This window comes from Phodopus roborovskii, unplaced genomic scaffold (genome assembly GCF_943737965.1).
Source record: "Phodopus roborovskii unplaced genomic scaffold, PHOROB, whole genome shotgun sequence".
Lineage (NCBI taxonomy): Eukaryota > Metazoa > Chordata > Mammalia > Rodentia > Cricetidae > Phodopus > Phodopus roborovskii.
This window is the reverse complement of record NW_026125851.1, coordinates 353,706-375,241: the sequence shown is the minus strand read 5'-3', so window position 1 is coordinate 375,241 and position 21,536 is coordinate 353,706. Positions and strand designations below refer to the sequence as shown.

The following is a 21,536-nucleotide window of genomic DNA, read 5'->3' as shown; positions in this document are numbered from 1 at the left end:
GGATTCCAGGAATTCAGCTCATTGTTTAGCTGTGAGTGTCTGCTTCTGTTTCCAACAGCTACTAGATGAGGGCTCAGAGATTCATATAAGGTCCCTCACAGAAGGGGAAAGGAACAAGATCTCCTGAGCATATGGGGGGGGGCAGTGAGTGGAGAGGGAGTTAGGAGAAAGAGAAGGGGAGGGGAGAGGAGAACATGTGAGACTAGGAAGATTTGAGTCGGGGAGGAAGATTGAGTCGGGGAACAAATAGATGAGAGCAAAAAGAAAAGAAAAAAGAGAGAGAGAGAGATACCATAATAGAAGGAACCATTATAGGTTTGAAGAGAAAACTGGCTCTAGAGAAATGTCCAGAGACCTACAAGGATGACCCCAACTAACAATCTGAGCAACAGTGGAAAGGCTACCTTAAATGCCCTTCCCTGATAATGAGATTGATAACTAACTTATATGCCTTGTCTAGGTTTTTATTGGTTGGTAGCAGAGTCAGCAACAGCTGAGATAATAGCTTTGAGGTTGATAAGTTCTCTGAGCTGAGCCAATGCAGAGCCCATATGCTCTGTGCACCAACCAAGGAGATAACTGTGCTCTGAGTGCTGCCCACCTAGTTAGGGCTGGCTGAAGGTCCCTCTGATAGCTACTGAGCATAACTCTGTGAGCTGTCAGTCACCAGCTGGAGTTGCTACCTCTACACTTGTGCATGTATCTCTAATGTTCTCTTTGTTCTCACACTTACATGACACCCCTGTGAATTTAGCATAGCAGAAAAGTCACCTGTCACAGCCACCAAGATGTAGCAGCTGTTTTCCTGGTTGTCTCTATTTAGCTCCTTGTCTACAGGTGTTCTGTAGTTGTCTCCTAAAATAGTTGTAGGCTCTCTTAAAAGCTATCTAGGACAGCTGCACTAGAAGCCAGGGTATGTGAATGAGCATGAATGCACTACATGCCTCTCAAGGGCTATGGAGCCCAGCCCTTCATCACTAGCCCAGAGCCCTCTCCCTGCTCTACTCTGCTCAGTTTGCTCGTCCCACACTAGCTACCAGTCCTCTTCCTCGGTGTTCCAGCCACTGGCAGCTTAACCTTTAGCCCTCCTTTTAACCCCAGCTTCTATCCTCACTGCAATACATATAGCAATTTTCAGTTTTCAGCACAGGCCCTTCTGCTTGCTGTTCACAGAGAGCTAGCTGTAGCCTCAGGGTTATTATCCCCATTTTACAGGTGAGGAAAATGGAGCACAAGAACTCTACATTCTTCTCAGATTTGCACAGCTGATTCCCACTAAACAGCCATGTTAGACTGATGCTGGTATTTTCTCTGGTTGTCTGAGTGATCCTAAGCAAGGCTTTAGGGATTTATGTCTCTTTCCTCCTTTTAAAAAATAAGAACCTAACTACAGCAGTTCTTAACTCAAGGGTGTGTCGTGGCTCAGCAGGTAGGGCACCTGCCTAGAATCATCCAAGCAGAGTCTGGAGATGTGTCTTGGTAGTGGAGTGCCTGTCTAGAGTCCACAAAGAGCATCTGAGGGTGGAGCTCAGTAGTGAGCATTTGTCTTCTACCTCTGGCTTCTACCCCCGAATTATTGGTCAGAGGGAGGGAGAGGTCTTAGATCAGAATGAGCTTCATGAATGAGGCTGAGGAGTAACCATGATGCCATATTTTTGTCGGCAAAAATCTTCCAGATAAATATATTTTAAATATATTTGGGGAGCTGGGAAATTAGATTTGGGTGGATTCCAACCAACACGAAAGGTGACCCTGAAGCATTAAAAAAAAAAAAAAAAATGCTGAAAAGGGGGTAGGGGATGAAGCTGAGGCAGAGGATTTGCCTAGTGTATGCCAAACTTTGGGCTCTTAGCCCAATGCACACACACCCAAAAAACATCAATTTGATACATCTACCAGACACAGGGCAGGAGGAGAAGGAAGGAGGGAAGGAGGGATGGGGAAAGAAAAGAAAGGAGGATGGGCAGAAGGCAGGCCAGTCAATATGCTCGCATACAGCCCTTGCACATGGCAAGCTTCCATTCCAGCTCATAACAAATGGCATGGTACGCCATGTATGAAGCAAACAAGCCGTTCCGTGAAATGGAACTACTGAGACGTGGTTATATTTCAGAACACCAGCTATCTTGCAGACTTGAGTGTGATACAGCTCTCTAGCACATCACACACCCTCATTCTAGAACTAGACCAATTCTGAGTTTGTCCAACTCATCCTGATCAGCCTAGGGAAGCTTCTATCTCACGAAAGTTCCTGTTGCTGTTACTTCAGCCTCTGATCTCTGGTGTGCCACACCATGAGAAGCCAAACTATGATGACAAGAATTAAATTAATGCATAGCATGCTCTACTGGCTGTAGCCCTTGTCTACTTTTCTAGAAGTCTTGCTTGACATGGTTGTCACTGGGAGACAGAATAGAAATATATAAGACATGGCTCAGTGGTTAAGAATGCAGCTGCTCTTCCAAAGGACCCGGGTTCAGTCCCTAGTCCCATTTGGAGGCTCAAAGCCATCTAAAAGCCCAGTCCCAGAACATCCCAGAGCGCCAGATACACATACAGATGGACAAAATACCCATACATGTAAAATGAGATTTAAAAAAAAAAAAGACATGGAAATTACAGGGATATGAAAAGGCAAAGGAACTGAACCCCTCACTCCAGTTGAGAAACAAGACTCGCAGCACAATATTTGGTGTGAAGGCTGATGACACTGAGTTAACGTTGCTTCCATACTTACAGATTTAATGTTAAAATAACAATGAACCAGGCTTAATCTTTAAACACACACAAGTGTGGGTAGGCCTCCGTTCCTTTCCTCAGACATTGCTTAGGAATCAAAAAAAAAAAAAAAAAGCAAACAACAACAACAAAACCTTAAGCTTGCAGTAAAAACATCCCTGTGAGCCAGACACCTTCCAGGGACCACCCAGCTACAGCTCCTCAGCAGTCCTTTAAAGATAGTGACTTTAATTCTGTGGCCAGGAGGTGGTGGCACACACCTTTGAGTTCCAGGCCAGAGGGCGCTAGCAAGATTCTACCTCAAAGACAAAATAAAGCAATGGTTTGCTAAGATTCCAGATGAGGTTTCTGTGACTCTTCTTTGAGTAACCACACCCATATTCTCAGGTGTATCTCCCTGTTTTCAGGGTGTCTCTCTTCCTCTTAAGCCTCACATGTAAGCCTATATTAAGGCTTCCTGGGCTGGCAAAAGTGGCTCAGTGGGTAAAGGGGCTTGCACCCAAGCCTGGCATCCTGAGTTGAATCCTTGGAACCCACCCGGTAAGAGACAGCTGACTCCTGAAGATTGTCCTCTGACCTCCACACATGTGCTGTGGTATGAGCCATTGACACATATCACAAAACAAAGTTTAAAATAAATAAATAAGATCTTTATACATATACATCTTTATTATTTTTACAGAGACAGACAGAGAGGAGAGGTTATGCACACAGAGATCAGAGGACAGCTTTGTAGAGTCATTTCTTGCCTTCTTCTCTTTTGTGGGTCTCAGGAATTGAACTTGGGAAGTCAGGCTTGGCAACAAGCACCTTTACCAACTGAGCCAGCTCACCAGCCCCTATGTTTTGTTTTATTTTGTTTTGTTTCTTTTTATTAAATCCTAACTTTGTTTATAAACTGGCTAGTCCTAAAATTCTTTTTTTGCTTTGTAGCTACAAGTCCCAATCTGGCCTGGGTAGAGGACCCTGAAGTCTGTGAGAACTCCTCCTCGGAGGTTAATAAGTGGGGAGCTGTGTCTCCTCCCTCTGTGTCCCAAAACACTGACAGCTGCTCCTTTGATACTGGCCTGGAATTAACCGCTTCCCTCATCTCCCCATGTCATGCCTGAGTCTGACAGCCAGTCTCGGTATAAGTACTGTACCAGCTCCTGCGTCTGCAGACTGGACTCCCGGCCTCAGCCTTGTGCCAGCTTGCCAAGGAAAACGCCTGTCCGGCGTCCTCACACAGCCATTGACCTTGGGTGTCCTCAGCGAGATTTCCCCTTCTCTCAACAGCCTGTTTAGCTCTAAGCCAGTCATAACACTCTTGGCTGTGTTATGCAAGAACTGTGCAAGTTTTTCCTGCCAGCACTGGAATTCTTTGTCAGGCATGATCTTACTGGAGGCAGCTAAACAATGTCAGAACCCTTGGAATGGTGGGATCTCAGGGAGGGCACTGTGTTTGGAGGCACTATGGACGTTCAAGCAATTGGATGCATAAACAAGGCCAGTCTGAGGAAAGAATGAACAAACAGGGCTTGTCCCGTCACCCCAACCGAAAAAAAAGGGATGGCCCCCAGGAGGGGCAGCAGGCAGGAACTCAAGCCAAGATGCAACCATGAGAACAGAGGCCCTGGGAATTCACAGACATCTCAGGGAGGGCACTGGCTCCCGGCAGGCCGTGGGAGAGAGGCAGGCGCCAAATCTCCTATTGACCCTAGCTTGACATCTGGGTAACATCTGTTATACAAAAGAGGTGTCCCCAGCCAGAAAGCCACAAGCTCGGCAAGCCTTTCAAACACCCATCAGGGAGGGTGGGGGTTAAACAGTGCTAGATTCTTTCCTGGAGTCCTGGGCTCAGACACACATCAGACACACCCCAAAATACACACGTCTGCCACACATAATGATAACCTAATATTTAATGCATGCTCAGGATATGCCAGAGAACCATCACTTCATTTTTTACACTGATCTACGTGGTGTGTGTGTGTGTGTGTGTGTGTGTGTGTGTGTGTGTGTGTGTATACATGTGTGGAGATCAGAGGACAACTCTGGAAAGTTGGCTCTCTTCCTTCCACCTTCAAGGTTCTAAGGCTCAAACTCAGGTCGTTAGGTTTGGCAACAAGCACCGTCACTCATTGAGTCACCTAACCCACCTCACACATTAATTTGAACAGTCTATGGAGGCTCTGCACAGGAGTTATTTACATAGCAGCTTAAGGGGTTAAAAACTTAGGACCTGGGCCTGTGAGATGGGACCCAACAGGTAAAGATGCTTGCAACCAATAGAGATGGAGTTCCATACCAACTCATGAATGCTTCTGGCATTCACCCCCTCTGTGTGTGTGTGTGTGTGTGTGTGTGTGTGTGTGTGTGTGTGTCCCCTTCTCTGTGTGCTTCTCTCCATGTCTCTGTGTGTATGCCTCTTTCTGTCTCTCTCTGTGTTATTCTGTTTCTCTGAATCTGTGTGTCTGTATCTTTCTGTGTATCTCAGTCTCTCTCTGCCTCTCTGTCTACCTGCCTGTCTGTCTCTGTGTGTATGTTTGTCTATCTGTATGTATGTATATGTATGTGTGCTCTCAGAGCCTAGAAGCATCAGATTCCCTGAAGTCACCCGATGGGATGCTGGGAACTAAACTTGGATCCTCTACAAGAGAAGTATGTGCTCTTAGCCACTGAGCCATCTCTCCAGCCCCATTCCTCATGACCAGCCAAGTAAATTCCTGTCCTGGGGCCTTTACACTTGTTTCTCTTCTACCAAGAATTCTCTCTCCTCCGTTCTCAAGCACTGTACAGCCACATCCTCATCTCTCAAGTGTCACCTCCACACCTGACACAGTGTACACATTTGTCATTGCAAATATGCTTTATCTCAAAGAGAACAAGAGACAGTTTATTCTGGAGTCAAATATGACTATGGTCTGGGGAACATATATTCTGACTATCCTAAATCCCATATTTTACTGTTGTAATGGTTTCATGAAATTTTTGTAGTGATAGAATGAAGAAAATCATAAATCAAGATTGTTTGGGAAGGGGTTGGTTTGCTTTGTTTTTAAGACAAAGTCTCACTGTGTAGCCCTGGCTGGAATTCCCTATATAGAGGCTGGCCTTGAACTCGCAGAGATTCGTCTGCCTCAGGCTCCCAAGTGCTGGAACTAAAGGTGTGCTTCAGTGTAGTCACCAAAGTAATTTTAAAATGCATTGATGGAAACATGAGGTAGACAGGATTCAGCAAAGGAAATCTTTACTGCAGCCTTCCCACGGAACCTGGTAACAACATTCTTAGGCTTTGGGTCAGTGGAAGCTAGGCATAGCTCTGCACATTCCAAAAAAGAATTTACTGAGAGTCATCAATATGCTAGGTCACACAGAGGTGGTCAATAAATGGCTATTTAGAGGGTAAAGACAGCCTGCCAAGGCTTTTGAGATGACTCAACAGGTAAAGGCACTTACTGCCAAGGCTGACAGCTTGAATTGATTTGGTCTCACATGATGGAGGGAGAGACACAAGTTTTCTTCCTCACAGACACTGTCCACATGCAGCCACACAGAGAAAAAGTAAATAATTGCAAAATAAGTTTTGTAATTAAGAAAGCAATTAGCACAGCTGGATGTTCTTCCTTATCTGGGCTTCATGTAACAGATGGTGTGTAACAGAGGTATGTGTGCATCCATAAAGGGTCACCACACACGGCCTGGCACTTTTGTGCATGCGTCCCTCTCAGTGCACAGTCCCTCTCCCATTCTCGGGAATGCTTTCCCTCTCTCAATTCACCGCCTCTATTTCTATTTCCAGCCACGTGTTCTGATCCAACCCTTTGCCGTGGGACACAAGAAACTGGACACTTTAGCAGGATTCCAGGATACTTCAATGGCGACTCAGGCCCATGCCTACAACAGGCAGGGGCTTCTGAACGCAAGGTTGCCCTTGTGCCATAGCAGTCACCATACATATGATTTTAGTGGCTTTTGACGGCTACTTAAGTGTGGTGGCGCATATATTTGAATGTTTGGTCATTGGAGGTGGCACTACTTGAGAGGGATTAGGTGTGGCCTTGTTGGAGTAGCTGTGGCCTTGTTGAAGGAAGTGTGTCACTGGGGGTGAACTTGGGGGGTCTCAAAAGCCCAAGCCAACCCCAGTGTCTCTCTCTTCCTGCTGCCTGCTAATCCAGATGTAGGATTCTCAGCTGTTTCTCTAGCACCATGTCTGCCTGAGTGCCGCCATGCTCCCACCGTGATAAAATGAACTAAACCTCTGGGACTGTAAGCCAGCCCCCAATTAAAAACTTTCTTTTGTAAGAGTTGCCATGGTCATGGTGTCTCTTCACAGCAATGGAACAGTGACTAAGACACTAAAGAATGCCTGACCCCAATTTTTCCTCTTCCAATAAATGATAAAGTGGTTTGTTTTGTTTTGTTTTCTCCTATCTTTCTTTCAGACACTAGCCAGAGCTGAAGCATGCATTTTCTGGTACTGAAGCCTTACTCTGAAGCTCTGTTCCACACCACACAAGACCTGACTACCTGAGTTTAATCTGCAGGATCCCCATAGTGGAAGAAGAGGACTGACTCCCTCCAGTTGCCCTCTGACCTCCACACACATGCTGTAGTGTGTGTGCATACACATACAAAATGTATAAAAATAAAGGTAACATTTTTAAAAAAATATTTTATTTATTTACTACTGATAGTTATACACAAAAAGGCTAGTCTCATAACCAATACTAACAACAATAATGGGACTGATTTAAGAGGACATATGTAGCCAGCCTCTGGACTCCATGAACATGCAAACAAGTACACAGATTGTCTTTGATAGGGTATCTACTGATATGATAAAAACACCATCACCAAAAACAACAGGACGTATTTCACCTTACAACTCTCGGGTCACACACCATCTCTGAGAGAAGCCAGGGCAGGAACCTGGAAGCAGGAACTGAGTCAGAGGCCATCGAGGAACAATGCTTACTGGCTCATGCCTCATGGATTTCTCAGCCTGCTTTCTTATAGAACCCAGGACCAGGTGGCACTACCTACTTTGGAGTGAGTCCTCCTACATTAGCTATTAACTAAGAACATGCTCCACAGACTTGCATACAGGGCATCTGACAGAAGCATTTTCTCATTTGAGGTTCCTCTTCCCAGATAACTCCAGCTTGAATTAAGTGAACAACACAACAACAAAAAATAAATAAATAAATAAAATAAAACCCAAAAAACAGCAACAAAAACCAAGACAATGTCCACATTAACACCTACATACACCACACACACACACAAATAACAAATAAATCAATCACGCAGGTTTGACCCAAGACAAATAGTTGAGACCAGAGTAAGGGAACTAATCTTGAGGGTAGGAAGTTGAGGCAGGATACCAGTTTCAGTATCATCAGAGGACATTGTTCCATGGTGGCTGTGGGAATATCCCAGGAAGCACAGAGAATTAAGGGGACATGGGAAGAGAAAGGAGCCCCTCACCCTACAGCCTGATCCAAGTCTTTCCAGCTAGATTGTAAACATAGTCAGAAACCCATGGCTGAGGAGGTCATGGACTCTAGGTGGAACTTACTACTGTTGTTTAGCTAAACTGACATGGTGCCAAATTGTCCCATAAATATTTATATCTATAGATAAACACTACTCCCGGCCTCCATCAGAGAAGCTTCTCTCTGCAAGGAAAGGCTACGAATGTAGAGATGCATAGCCGTTCAAAGTGCTGAGAATAAATGACAGTTTAAATAAATAAATAAATAAATAAATAAATAAATAAATAAATAGTAGACATTGCATCACTCACTCACTGTAGAGCTCAGGGAATATCCTAGCTGGGCTTTTGTCAACTTGACACCCCTGGGAAGGGAAGGTGGTCTTGGTGTGTATAAGAAAGCAAGCTGAGCAAGTGAGTAAGCAGCATTTCTCCACGGCCTTTGCTTCAGTTCCTGCCTGGACCTCCCTCCATAATGGACTATGACCTGAAATCTGTAAGCGGAAATAAACCCTTTCTTCTCCCGTTTGCTTTTGGTCATGGTGCTTTCTCACAGCAATAGAAATCCTGACCAAGACAGGGAACACCTAGGGAGAGGATGTAGAAAGAATGTAATATCTGGAAGCTGGAAAAAGAGTAGCGAAGCATTACTACGATCTGGGCAGAACACAGTTGTTGCAGACATGACCTAAGAGCAACGGCAGGCCTGCACTAGAGGAGGCCTATCACTTGTGAATTATGAACTGGGGAGAGGCCCACAGGGCTATACTTCATCATGCTGAACTTCTGTATATTGGCAGATTCTAGGGAAGTGGCAGTAATTGTCTGCAGTTCACTGGTGAACCCATGGGGCTCTAATAGGTACTTTAAGACCCCTGGTGAAACAGATGACCCCAGTTCATCTCAGTGGGTCACAGGATATAACAAAGACACGAGTGCTAGAATGGGACCTGTAGGAAAGAGGAGCTACTGGGTTACCATGGTGGGTGAGAGAAATGAGTCAGCGTGCACTGTGTGCACAGATCAAACTGTCAGAAGGATGGGAGATGTCATTCTGTATATGTTTCTCATCCTGGTTAATGAATAAAGCACTGTTGGCCAATAGGAAAGGAAGATAGGAGGGACAAGGAGACAAGGAGGAAATAGGAAGTAGGAAGGAGGAGTCAGGATGGAGAGCCTAGAGAGAACGGAACCGCCATTCCTCCGCTCTCGGTAAGACCACGTGGAAATACATAGAAATGGGTTAATAATTAAGGCAGAGCTAGCCGATAAGAAACTAGTACCTGGCTAACAGGATTATATCAAACACAGAGTCTCTGTGCATTATTTGGGGCTGGCGTGGCGGCGGGACAAGACTCGGCGGCGGGCGGAAAAACCATACTCCTTACATCAGAAGAACAATTTAATAAAATTGTTTATTTTTTAAACAAAGAGAAAATGGAAGAAGGAAATATTGGGGCTGGATAGATGTTTCAGTGCTCAGAGCAATTACTGCTCTTACAAGGACCCAGGTTTGATTCGCAGAACCCATATGACAGTTTACAACTGTCTGTAACTTAAGATCCAGGAGACCTAACACCCTCTTCTGGCCTCCCAGGCCACCAGGCACACTTACATGCATGCAGGCAAAATTCTCATCCTCATAAAATAAAAATAAATGGATAGAGAGGAAAATACTTAACACAACTAGCATTTTCTATTGTTTGCTATGTAGTGACAGTATCTTTTATAGAGAGGTATTTCAAATGCAAATGTTAAAGTAGCAATGAACCATGCTTAAGGCCTTTCTCCTTTCTCAGCTATAAACCTGCAGTTTTCTAGGAACCTCACCAGAAACTCCATTTTCAGTAAAATGGCTTAACCCCCTTGTACAAGCAACCCAATGACAAAGAATTACAATCCAAAGCACCTCTCATACCTTAATTTTTTGAAAAAGAAGATTAATATAGTTCCTTACCAACCCTTTGAGATGTAGGTTGAAAACTACCAAAATCACAAGCATGGCTACTTACTGTTGTTGCTTTTTTGTTTTGTTTTGTTTGTTTGTTTGTCTGTCTGTCTGTCTGTTTTTGAGACAGGGTTTCTCTATATTGCTTTGGAGCCTGTCCTGGAATTAGCTCTGTAGACCAGGCTGGCCTCGAACTCACAGAAATCACCTACCTCTTGCCTTCTGAGTGCTAGGATCAAAAGCATGTGCCATCACCTCCCAGGGACACCTCCCTCTTCTACTAAGCCCTTGCCTAAAACTTTGATAAACTTTCTTCCTAATAATTTCATATTCTGCTTGTTACTACCTTGTCCTTACAATGGTTTGAAAGAAAACGCCCCCCAAAGGGAGTGGCACTTTTAGGAGGTGTGGCCTTTTGGAGGAAGTGTGTCACTGTGGGGACAGGCTTTGAGGTCTTTTTCTCAAGCTTCACTCAGTGTGACAGTCAGTCGATTTCCTATTGCCTGCAAGATGTTGACTCTCAGCTCCAGCTTCATGTCTGCTGTATGCTGTCACACTCCCTGCCACGATGATAATGGACTGAGCCTCTGAAACTGTAAGCCACCATCTCAATTAAATGTCTTCCTTTATAAGAGTCGCCATGGTTGCCAGGTGGTGGTGGTGCACACCTTTAATCCCAGCACTTGGGAAGCAGAGACAGGTGGATTTCTGAGTTCAAGGTCAGCCTGTCTACAGAGTGAGTTCCAGGACAGCCTCCAAAAATACAGAAAAACCCTGTATGTGGGGGGGAGGGGATGGGGGGGATTGCCTTGGTCATGGTGTCTTGACAGCAATAGTAACCCTAAGTACGAAAGTCTCGAAATTCTTTTCAGTGGCAGAGTCAGTAATCTCACCTTCATCTGAGTGGAGGTCTCTGAAAAGAACTTTTTAGGGTACAGCAAGGGGCAGCATGGAGCTGTCTCTGACCTGTGCTGGGGTGCTGACAATCCCAACATTTAAGAAGCTGAGGCAAGAGGGGCATGAATTCAAGATCTGCCTGAACTCAAAATGAGAAGGAGATAGAGTTGGAAGAAGAGGAACAGGAGGAAAGGAGGAGAAAAGACAGAAGGAGGAGGAGAAAGAAGAGGAGGAGGAAAAGGAGGAGGCAGAGTTAGCAACCCTGGCCTGGTTCACTCTCAACTTTTTTCCAGAGTCCCTGCCTTATTTCTAATAACAAGAGCAATGGCAGTAGCCACCACACTACCTGCTGAGGAGAGGATGTCCTGCGTCCCTCTCAGTATCCCCATTCCTTTCTAGAATGTCCCCCCTGCATTCACGGAAGTGAAGCTAGAGCGGATCAAATCCCCAGGGCCCCCTCTCTTCCCTCTCCATGCCTAGGATGCTGCAAGTGTCCAGAGGTGGATGAACTGAAGGAGGCTGAGACAGAGAAGCTTGAGGCAGGAGTGGAGGTTAAGCAAAGGGCTAGCTGGCTGGTATGGCTGGAAGGAAGCCGAAAAGAGCGGGTGGTGTGTTTACTTTCAAATGAGTGGGGCTATCTGCAGTCTCCCACTGTGACCCCAAACTGGGGAATAAGAGATGAGCAGGAAAAGCAGTCACATACTTCTCTGTTGAGCAAACCCCTGGACTTTATCCCAGGGGACTCCACAGCCTTCCCAGAAGACCCGCCTGCCCTGGAACGCACCATTCCCACCCCAGATCAAAGCATGTGAACTCCAGTTCGGGATCTTCCTCTCTGTCTCCACCGGCCCCTTCTTCCTCAGCCCAGGCACCATCCCACTTGGCCCGATCCTGCAGTCTTTCCCTGAGCTCCTAATTAGGCCTGTCCAAAGTTTGCAACCCCACCGGGCCACCCCAGAGAGCTACAGGATACCAGCCTTGTTCTCAGTGCCCAGGTTCTCAGAGGAGAATAACCAAGAAGAAACCTTTGATGCTTGGCCAGAAATCTCTGCCTGCCTGGAATTCCAGATTCAAGCTTCCCCTTTAGGTTTTCCAGTATTATTTGAAGGGGGGGGGGCTTAAAATCACCCTTAAAAGATGATTCCAAGGGCCTGGAGAGGGTGGTAACAGTACAAATTGGAAAGCTGTACAAAGCATGGGAGTATATTAGAGGCTCTGACAAGGTCTGCATGAGCTAGCCTTAGCCCCTCTTTTGATCACAGTAAATTGCATATGGGGGGCTCATAGGAGATGGGGGCAGTCAGACCCAGACTTACATTCACCTGGTCAAACCATCTATCTCTCCTTCATCCTTGTCTCTGTCATTTGCCCTAGATGTTTGGACACTTCCAGCTGCCTAAACATTCTGGCCAGACATGCAAACTTCGCATCCATATACGCACATAGACCCTGCAGAGGCTACAAGATTCATAATGTACTGGTTATTTCATGGTTAAATTTGTTTGTTGGGTTGGGGGGGGAGAGTTTGTTATTGTTTCAGGTTTTTTTTTAATTTATTTTTGCTTTTAAATTATGTGTCGTGTGTGTGTGTGTGTGTGTGTTCCAGGTGACAGTTGCAGGCAGTTATGAGCCACTACTTGGTGTACAGCCACACCAAGCTTTGGGCCTATTTTCCGTATGAGAAAGTACAGAGAAATTAAATAATAAGAAAGGTGGGCTTCAAGCGCACAACCTTTGGTCTCATATGCTGTGACAAAATATATAACAGAAGCGATTTAAGCAAGAGAAGTTTGTTTTGACTCACTGTCTGTCAGCACAGTCCAACATGGCCGCAGGAACATGAGGCAGCCGCTTTGCTTACATTGGAAGACCAGAATCAGAAGTGAGAACTTCCCTCAAGGCCCAGCCAGTGGTCCACTTCTATAAACTAAGTCAAGGTCCCAGGGATTCCACAACATCTAGAAACAATTCCAACAGATGGGGAACAAGTATCCACATACATGAGACTACAGGCAACACTTAACATTCAAACCACAGCACCAAGTGAAATCTTTACACATATATCTTATATTTAAGATAAGGTCTCAGAGCTGGGCAGTGGTGGCACACACATTCAGCCTGATCTACAAAGCGAGTTCCAGGACAGCCAGGGTTGTTACACAGAAAAATCCTGCTAACCGCCTCCCCCACACCCTCTCAAAAAAGGTAAGGTCTTAGGTAACCCAGGATGACCTTGAACTGATGATCTCTTGCCTCTGCTTCTCAAGTTCTAGATCCATCAGTGTGTAAACTGCACTCACTCTGTAGACCAGGCTGGCCTTGAACTCAAGAGATCCCGCTGCCTCTGCCTCCAAGTGTTGAGATTAAAGGCATGTGCCACCATCACCAGACTTGATTGAACTTTTTAAATTATGTTACATTAATGTATTTATTTATTTAGTGTGTGTGTGTGTGTGTGTGTGCACATGTGTGTGTACAAGAGCATGTGGAGGTCAGAGAACAACTTTCAGGAATTGGTTCTTGCCTTCCCTGATGTGGGTTCTTGGGCTTGAATTCAAGTTATCAAGTTTAGCAGCAAGCCCCTTTGCAAACTGAGCCATCTCATAGCTCATGACCTTAAACCTCTAATCCTGCCTCCACCTGGATGACAGCTACATGCAGTCGTGTCCAGTTTTATGCACTGTTGGATATCAAACCCAGAGAGTACTACATGCTATAGAAAGCACTCTCCCAACAGAACTCAGTCTCTTTTGTTATTTTGTGAGACAGATTATCTCCTTGATCTTAGAGCTCACTGGGTTACATTGCTGTCTAGTGAGCTCAAAGAATCCTCCTGTCTCTGACTCCCTGGAGATTGGATCATAGGTGCATGTCATTGCACTTGGCTTTTTAAGTGCTGGAATCAAACCCAAGTCTGAACAATCTTTTCATATATATTCATGCCATCATTTCTATTCTGGTAGAGAGTCTAATACAAGACCTCTTGCCCAAGCTGTGTGAATACTTCTAGAATGTCCTCTAATTAGGGTGGCAGTATTTTTTGTTTTCCTAATGATCCACCTGACCCATTTAGCAGATACAACTTGTCTTAAGATTTAAGAGGCTTCTAAGCCATCTGGGAAAAACAACTAGCAAATAGTCTAGGTGGACATGGGAACACTAGTCATTAGAAAGGGGATTACAGGGCTGGAGAGATAGCTCAGTAGTTAAGCAGTGGCTGCTCTTCCAGAGGACCATGGTTCAATTCCCAGCACCTACATGGCAGCTCGTAACTGTCTGTAGCTCCAGTTCTAGGAGATCTGACACCCTCACACAGAGACACATTCGGGCAAAACACCAATGTACATAATATAAAAATAAATTAAAACACTGAGAAAAAAGGAAGGGGTCACTCCTTAGCAACTCACTTCCAGAGGCCTCTGGAACCCACTCCTACCCTGAGGGCAATGTCTTCACCATCAAAGCTCACCTTCCTTCCCTCTGGGTGAGCAGTCAGTGGCTTTTAGTTGTTTTTTTCTGGATGTTCATCACTCTAGAGATGTGTGAGCACAGTCATACTCAACCTCTTTGTGCCTCTGCTTCTTCATGTGGGAAATGGGCAATGTCTACTGCACAAGGTGGGTGTGAAGTTAAAATAGCCTCAAGCCTAGGGGATGGCTGTACAAACATGGGGGCCTATACTGTAGTCTCAGCACACACTTATAATCCAGGTACTGAGGAGCGGAGACTGGAGAATTCCTTGGGGCTCACTGGCCAGACTGTCTAGCCTAATCAGTGAGCATCATGTCCCAATGACGGTGACCCTGTCTCAAAACACAGATGAGGGCTAAGGCACAGCTCAGTGGATATAGTGCATGCAAGAAGCCCTAGATTGGATTCTCAGCACAGCTTAAACCAATAACTGTGGTGCATGCCTGTCAGCCCAGCGATTGGGAGGTGGAGGCTGGAGAAACAAGGTTCTAAAGTCATTGTCAGCTACAAAGGGAGCTAGCCTGGAATACATGAGACCATGTCTCTAAAAAAACAAAAAACAAAACAAAATACGAGGAGTGGTGGTGGCACACACCTTTAATCCCAGCACTTGGGAGGCAGCGGCAAACAGATCTCTGAGTTCAAGGCCAGCCTGGTCTACAAAGCAAGTTCCAGGACAGCCAGGGCTACAAGGGAAACCCTGTCTCAAACAAACAAACAAATGGACTGATGTTGTAGAATATTAGATGAGGACATGCTATATTCTTTTATGCTGTGGAATTATTTGTTTAATGATGCAAAAATGTGGTGCATTCCTTCATGATGTGAAGCTGTGTTACTTTGCCCGACCAAACCATCTGATTGGTCTAAATAAGAGCTGAATGGCCAATAGCTAGGCAGGAGAAAGGATGGGTGAGGCTGGAAGCAGAGAGAATAAATAGGAGGAGAAATCTGAGATGAGAAGAACTGAAGAGGGAAAAGGAGAGGATGACACCAGGGGCAGACAACCAGCTACACAGCAAGCCACAGAGTAAGAAGTAAATAAAGTTATACAGATCAGAGAGAGATAAAAGCCCAGAGGCAAAGGGTAGACAGGACAACTTAAGAAAAATTGGCTGGAAACAAACCAAGTTAAGGCCGGACATTCCTAAGTAAGAATAAGACTCCATGTGTGTGATTATTTGGAAGCTGGGTGGCATGCCCCTCCAAAGAGCTACGAGTAAAAAAACAACCAACAACAGGCTGAAGAGATGGCTCAGCAATTAAGAATATTTATTTTCCAGGCTCACAGCCACCTGTAACTTCAGCTCCAAGGAAAGGCAATGCCTCTTCTGACCTGTAAGGGCACCTCCCTGCACTCACGTGCATAAACACTCATGCCCCCACACACATACATATAATTTAACACAATTTTTTTATGACAATTTAAAAAGTAGAAAGGAAGGAGACTGCTGGCCTCTACATGTGCCTACACACACACACACACACACACACACACACACACACACACACACCCCTCTAAAAGATAAACCCCCACATATTGTTATTAACCAACCCATCTTTTGCCACAGTCTAAAGTCCTAAAGTAACAATGGGATTCCATTGCACCTCCAGTGCCAGCCCTGCAGTGCAAAACCTTAGGATTCTAAACATTCACTGTAAATTTTATCTTCCCCCAAAAGAAGTCAGTCCAAGCTGGCTTAAATCACTGTTGGACACATGTGCTTTGCCCTTACTGAGGCCTTGTCCTAGAACAAATTCTTAACATTCAAACTACATCATCAGGACACAGTGGCCCAGGGTGTTCTTCCAGCACTTGGGAGGTAGAGACAGGAGGAGCCAGAGTTCAATGTCATCTTCAACTAAACAAGTTCAAGGCCAGCTTGGGTTATATGGGAGCCTGTCTCAAAAACCAAAACTAAACAAACAAAATCACCGACTCACCACTCTGCCTTTTACCACCTTGTGATTTAAATACTGTTACTTATTCAGTGTGAGACCCTAGGGGATATTCCTGTGAACCACAGAGATGAACAAAACCCACCATCCCTTCCACAAATAAGGGTAGTTGTTGCCCCCTCATAAAGGAAACGTCTCTTTGCAAGAGATAAGAGACCATTCCAGAAAAATCACAAAATATCAAAAATGCAAAATTGTGGAGCCCTGGCCCAGTGGATACACCTGCAAAACACTCCCACACCTGAGGCTCAGGAAACATTCTGGAAGGAGGAGCAGAAAGATAGTAAAAGCCAGGGCATCAGGGAGTTTGCTCTAAGACTGTGTCTCTTAGTAATGTAAGAAGCTAAACCCATAAAGTCTCACCAACATGGTTGCCTATACATGATCTGAACAAGGACAAACATGGAAGCCAGAGATCTCATGGGCCTCAACCCCAGATAAATGCTGAGAATAGGGGTTCTCTCCCAGATAATACCAACTGGCTATCTAATACCAAATGGTCAGACCTGAAAACATACAATAAACTAACATTATATGGACTGAGCAGGTTGAATTATTAATAAATACACACACACACACACACACACACACACACACACACACACACGAAAAAGAGGCCATGAATTTGAGACAGTGTGGTAACAGGGTACATGGGAGATGTTGGAAGAAGGAAAGGGAAGACGTAAAATGATTTTATTATAACCCCCAGATTAAAATATACATTTGAAAACAAATAAATGGAAGAGAAAAAATCCTTCCCTCATGAAGCTGGTCTTTTTGTGGGTGAGACAGAGTATCAAAAGAAACAAGCAAGAGTTCTCTAAAGCATATGCAATCGTGACTTCTGGCAAGAGTAAAATAAACCAGGAAATGGGGAAGGGGATGTGGGAGGGTGTGACACTGAAGTGTGAGGTCAGGACAGGCTTGCTGGGGGTGATGTCTGACTTGAGACTGGAAAGACAAAATGACTGGATACTCTTATTGGAACAGGAATATAACAAGTGGGAACAACACAAGTTCAAAGGCCCCGAGGCCGAATATGTCTCCTATGGAATGGACACTCGCTCTTGGTATTGTCCTCACTGTCCTAGGGTGGGCACCTGGCACAAATTAATAATCAGTAAAGATGGGGTGAGCATAGAAAAGCCCAGCTGTGAGTTTCAGGACCAGCCTGCTCAGAGCTCAAATCATGATGGCCCAGGGGCACTGTGTCCTTCACCTGTAATTTTTCTGCTTGCAAGGGGTCCCCTCTCCCTGCTGACTACAGTGCCAGCACCCTGCCTTAAATCCCACTCCATCCAGGCTCTGTGATATGCAACTCTTGTCTCGGACCCTCAGGAGAGTGAGGCAGGTGTAAGGGCTGAGCACAGAAGTTTCTAGCCAACATGGGCAACATGGTGAGACCTAACTATTAATAAATAGATGGGGTTGGAAGATGGCTCCCTGGTTAAAAAGCACTGGTTGCTCTTCTAGAGGACCTAGGGTATGGTCGCCAGCACCCACATGACACCTTACAACCGTCTATAAATCCAGTTCCAGGCATCCAAAGCCCTCTTTTGGCCTTCCCAGACAATTGCATGCATATGGTGCACAGCCATAAAAGCAGGTAAAACAGCCATATCTATATAATTTTTTTAAATTTATTTTTCCTGATTGTTTCTCTGTATATCCCTGGCTATCCTGGAACTTGTCCTGCACACCAGGCTGGTCTCAAACCCACAGAGATCTGCCTGCTTTTTGCCTCTCAAGTACTGGTATTAAAAATAAATATTTTTAAAAGATGAATAAAGGCCAGGCACGCCTTTAATCCTAGCACTTGGGATGCAGAGGCAGGTGGATCTCTGTGAGTTAGAGACCAGCCTGGTCTACAAAGAGCTAGTTCCAGGACAGCCTCCAAAGTTACAAAGAGAACCCGTCTAGAAATAACAAAAACAAACAAACAGAAGATGGTTCAGTGGAAAAGCTCTTGCTGCACTAACTCAAGAACTTGGACTCAGGGTTTTAGCTTTCCAGTGACCCACACACACTCTGGGAGGGAGTTAGGAGTGAGGTGAACTGATATCAGATTATCTGAACTCACATAAAAGTCAAATAGGCATGCCAGGAACTCTTGAGCAAACAGACTAGAGAGACCAAGTGAACCAAAGAGCTTAGGTTCATTGAGAGAATGGCCTCACATAATAAACTGAAGAGCAATTGAGACAGACATCCATCTGTCTCTGTCCGCTACATGTCCCCAACACATGCACCCACATCACATATATACACATAGATATGTATATATAATATGTGTACATATTATATATGTGTGTGTGTAATTAGTTAAATATATATAAAAGTCCTAGAATTCCCTGCAAAAGTCCCAAAGGAACTCATTGAGGATTTACAAATCATGCTTACCACCACCAACACCCTCCAATCACTGAAGCCACATGTCCCTCCCTGATGGGAAAAGGAGGCTCTAAGAAAACTCTGGGGTTATAGTATAAAGGGAGGAAGGGTATGTAGAGGAAAGCCAAGATTTTGCATGTTAATTGAGGTATTGGTTTCAAAACTGGTAAGTAGCAGGAACTGAGGTCACCTAAACAGAAGCTACCCAGGTAAAAATAGTCCTGGAAATATTCCCACTGTAGGCCAGACGCAATCCCAGGACTGGGGACAGCTGGCTGGAGCGGCCTTCAGCACTAGTACAACTTGAGAAGACAAAAGCAGCTGCCTTTTCTACAGAGCAAGAGAGCTAGGGAAGACAGGCCAGGAAAGGGGCCCAAGGGAGCAATATAGTTAGTAGAGGACAGGGATGGGTAGGAGTTCCAGCGAATGCCTTATCTAAGAGTTAGCTGCTCCTCCGGCCCGGTATGATGTCCATGCTGTATGCATGAACCCTAATATGTCATTTCCACATTCAAGATGAAGTTCAGGTTAGAGACAGTGTGCTACCTGTATCCCTAGCTGAACCCAGCACAGAGCGAATGCTTGTGGTTGAAACTCCCCTGTTCCCTCCAACAACCACCCTACTTCCTCCCCTCCTCCTCACAAAGGCTGTCATTACCCCATTCTAAGAATAAGTAAACCTAGAATCAGAGATGGTCAAGGCCAAGGCCAAAGCTGTCTCTGGGGGCCAGGCCTGGAATTCTGAGACCATGGGTAACAGTTTGGCACTCCCACAATCATGCCTGGGATGAAGCTGGCTGGAATCCCAGCCCTGCTCCACTGTTCTGGTCATCTCCCTCCTGTACCGACTCCTTTTGAATTAAGCACTGTGCCCCAAAGATGACCACGACACCCCTGGCTGGCCTTAGTTTTCACATCTGTAAAATGGGACTGGTCTACTAGTAGAGTTAAAGTAGTGAACTCAAGGGAAGAACCAAGGCCGATCAAAGCCCCCACACGGGAGCTTTGTGAAGGCCGGGACCCAACCGAGTTTTATTCACTCACCCTCGGGCACTGTGCCTGGCACACGGGGAGGCGCCCAATAAATGTTTGCTTGAGCAAGGACCAGCCCTCAATAAATAACAGCTGTTGTTGATGCGGCTAATGGAGGCGAGTCAGTGGGCTCTCCCCTGTCCCATCCCCCTCGCCACCCCCAACTCAATTTTGCCCCTTCCTCTATGCCCCCATCTCCTCCACCTCTTTCTAGTCAAACTCTCCTTCCCTCCCCCCCCCCCCACCAACCATCTCCGCCTAACTCCCATCCAAGCTATTCGGTCTCCCAGCCCATCCCCCTACTGTGTGCGCCCTCTCCTCCCCCACTCTCCATCTCATTCCCCTCACCCCGGCCGTCTATCCCCGCCCCTAGCTTCCTCCTCCCCCCCCCAACCTTCCCCTACTCCCCATCCTAACTCCCACCCCAAGTTCCTCCCCAGCATCTCCACCCGTGCGGGGCGCCCTTCGCAAGGCGGGGTAACCCGGGCTCCGGGGTCCTTGGCACGGGTCCAGCCTGAGGCCCTGGGCGGCGGCGGCCGCGGCAGCAGCAGCGGGCGGGGTTTGGGGGTTTTTTATAACCCTGGCAGGCTGCTCAGGAAGTGAGTGCCTTCCCGCGCCCCCTCCCCCGGCCACGCCGCCGCGCGCTCGCTCCCTCCCTTCCTGCGCGCTGGGCGGCGAGACTGTGCGGCCACGGTGGACCAGAGGCCCCGGGCACACAGGTACGGAAGATCGGGGACCCAGTTGGGCAGCGTAGTCCTCGGAGTGCAATGACCAGGAGTGACTGAGTGACCTTGTGTGTGTCGGGGAAGCGGGGGTGGGGGGGCCGCAGATGCGCTGCATGGATCCCGCTGTGCGTGTGTTGTGTTGGTGCGGGATGTCCCCAAGTGTGCTATACATAATTCCTGTTTGGTTTGGCTCAGGTTTGGGGGCGGTGGGAGTTGGGGGCTCGGGGTCAACCGCGTATCCAAGTGGTTGTGCTTCTGCGGATTGTGTGTCTTTGTGGCTGTCAGTATCTGGGAGCGACTTTGTGTTGAGTGTTTGCTTAAGAGATAGTAAACTGGTGTTTGCAACTCAGAAAACTGCCTGGTGTGTGTGTGTGTGTGTGTGTGTGTGTGTGTAAATGCCAAGTGTGTCTGTCTGAATATTTGCATTTCTCTAGAGTGTGATTAGTAGAAATGCCTGTGTGTTTGCGTTTGAGTGTGTGTGTGTGTTGGCTTTCTGTGTTAAATGAGTGTGTGGTGTGCAATGTGTGATGTGTGTAGGGCCTTGGGTTTGTGAGTTGTCTTGGCTTGTATAATTGTGTGCACATATGCCTCTGATATACATGTTTGTCTGGGCTTGTGGGTTGTCTGGGTGTCCGTGTGGGAATATGTGTTTCTGTATACATAGGTTTGAGATTATGTAGTTGTGTGTTTGGGTTTTAGTGAACCAGGCCTTCCTGCTATACAAGTATGGTTGCCCTATAGAATGTGAGTGTGTGTTTGTGTCTGACTGAGGCTGCTACTTCCCCTCAGCTGGTCATCTAGGCCAAGGTACTCTTAATCTGAGTGTCTCCTACTTGGGGGAGACACACTTTAATTAACAGCTGGTTGGTGGTAATAAGGGTAGTGACCAGCACAGCCC

The 21,536-nt window shown here is 46.1% G+C and overlaps 1 protein-coding gene across 2 annotated transcripts in view; it reads left to right on the top strand.

The window, feature by feature from the left end:
* Window positions 1-20,337: 20,337 nt before the first annotated feature.
* The window catches only part of Adamts10 (ADAM metallopeptidase with thrombospondin type 1 motif 10), a 28,473-nt gene continuing 27,274 nt past the window's right edge, over window positions 20,338-21,536 (top strand). The window contains exon 1 of one of the 2 annotated variants that reach the window (XM_051178793.1): window positions 20,338-20,632. The gene's annotated coding sequence lies outside the window, so the exon portion shown is untranslated. The remainder of the gene's footprint in view (window positions 20,633-21,536) is intronic. The other variant, XM_051178792.1, reaches the window with a different exon arrangement.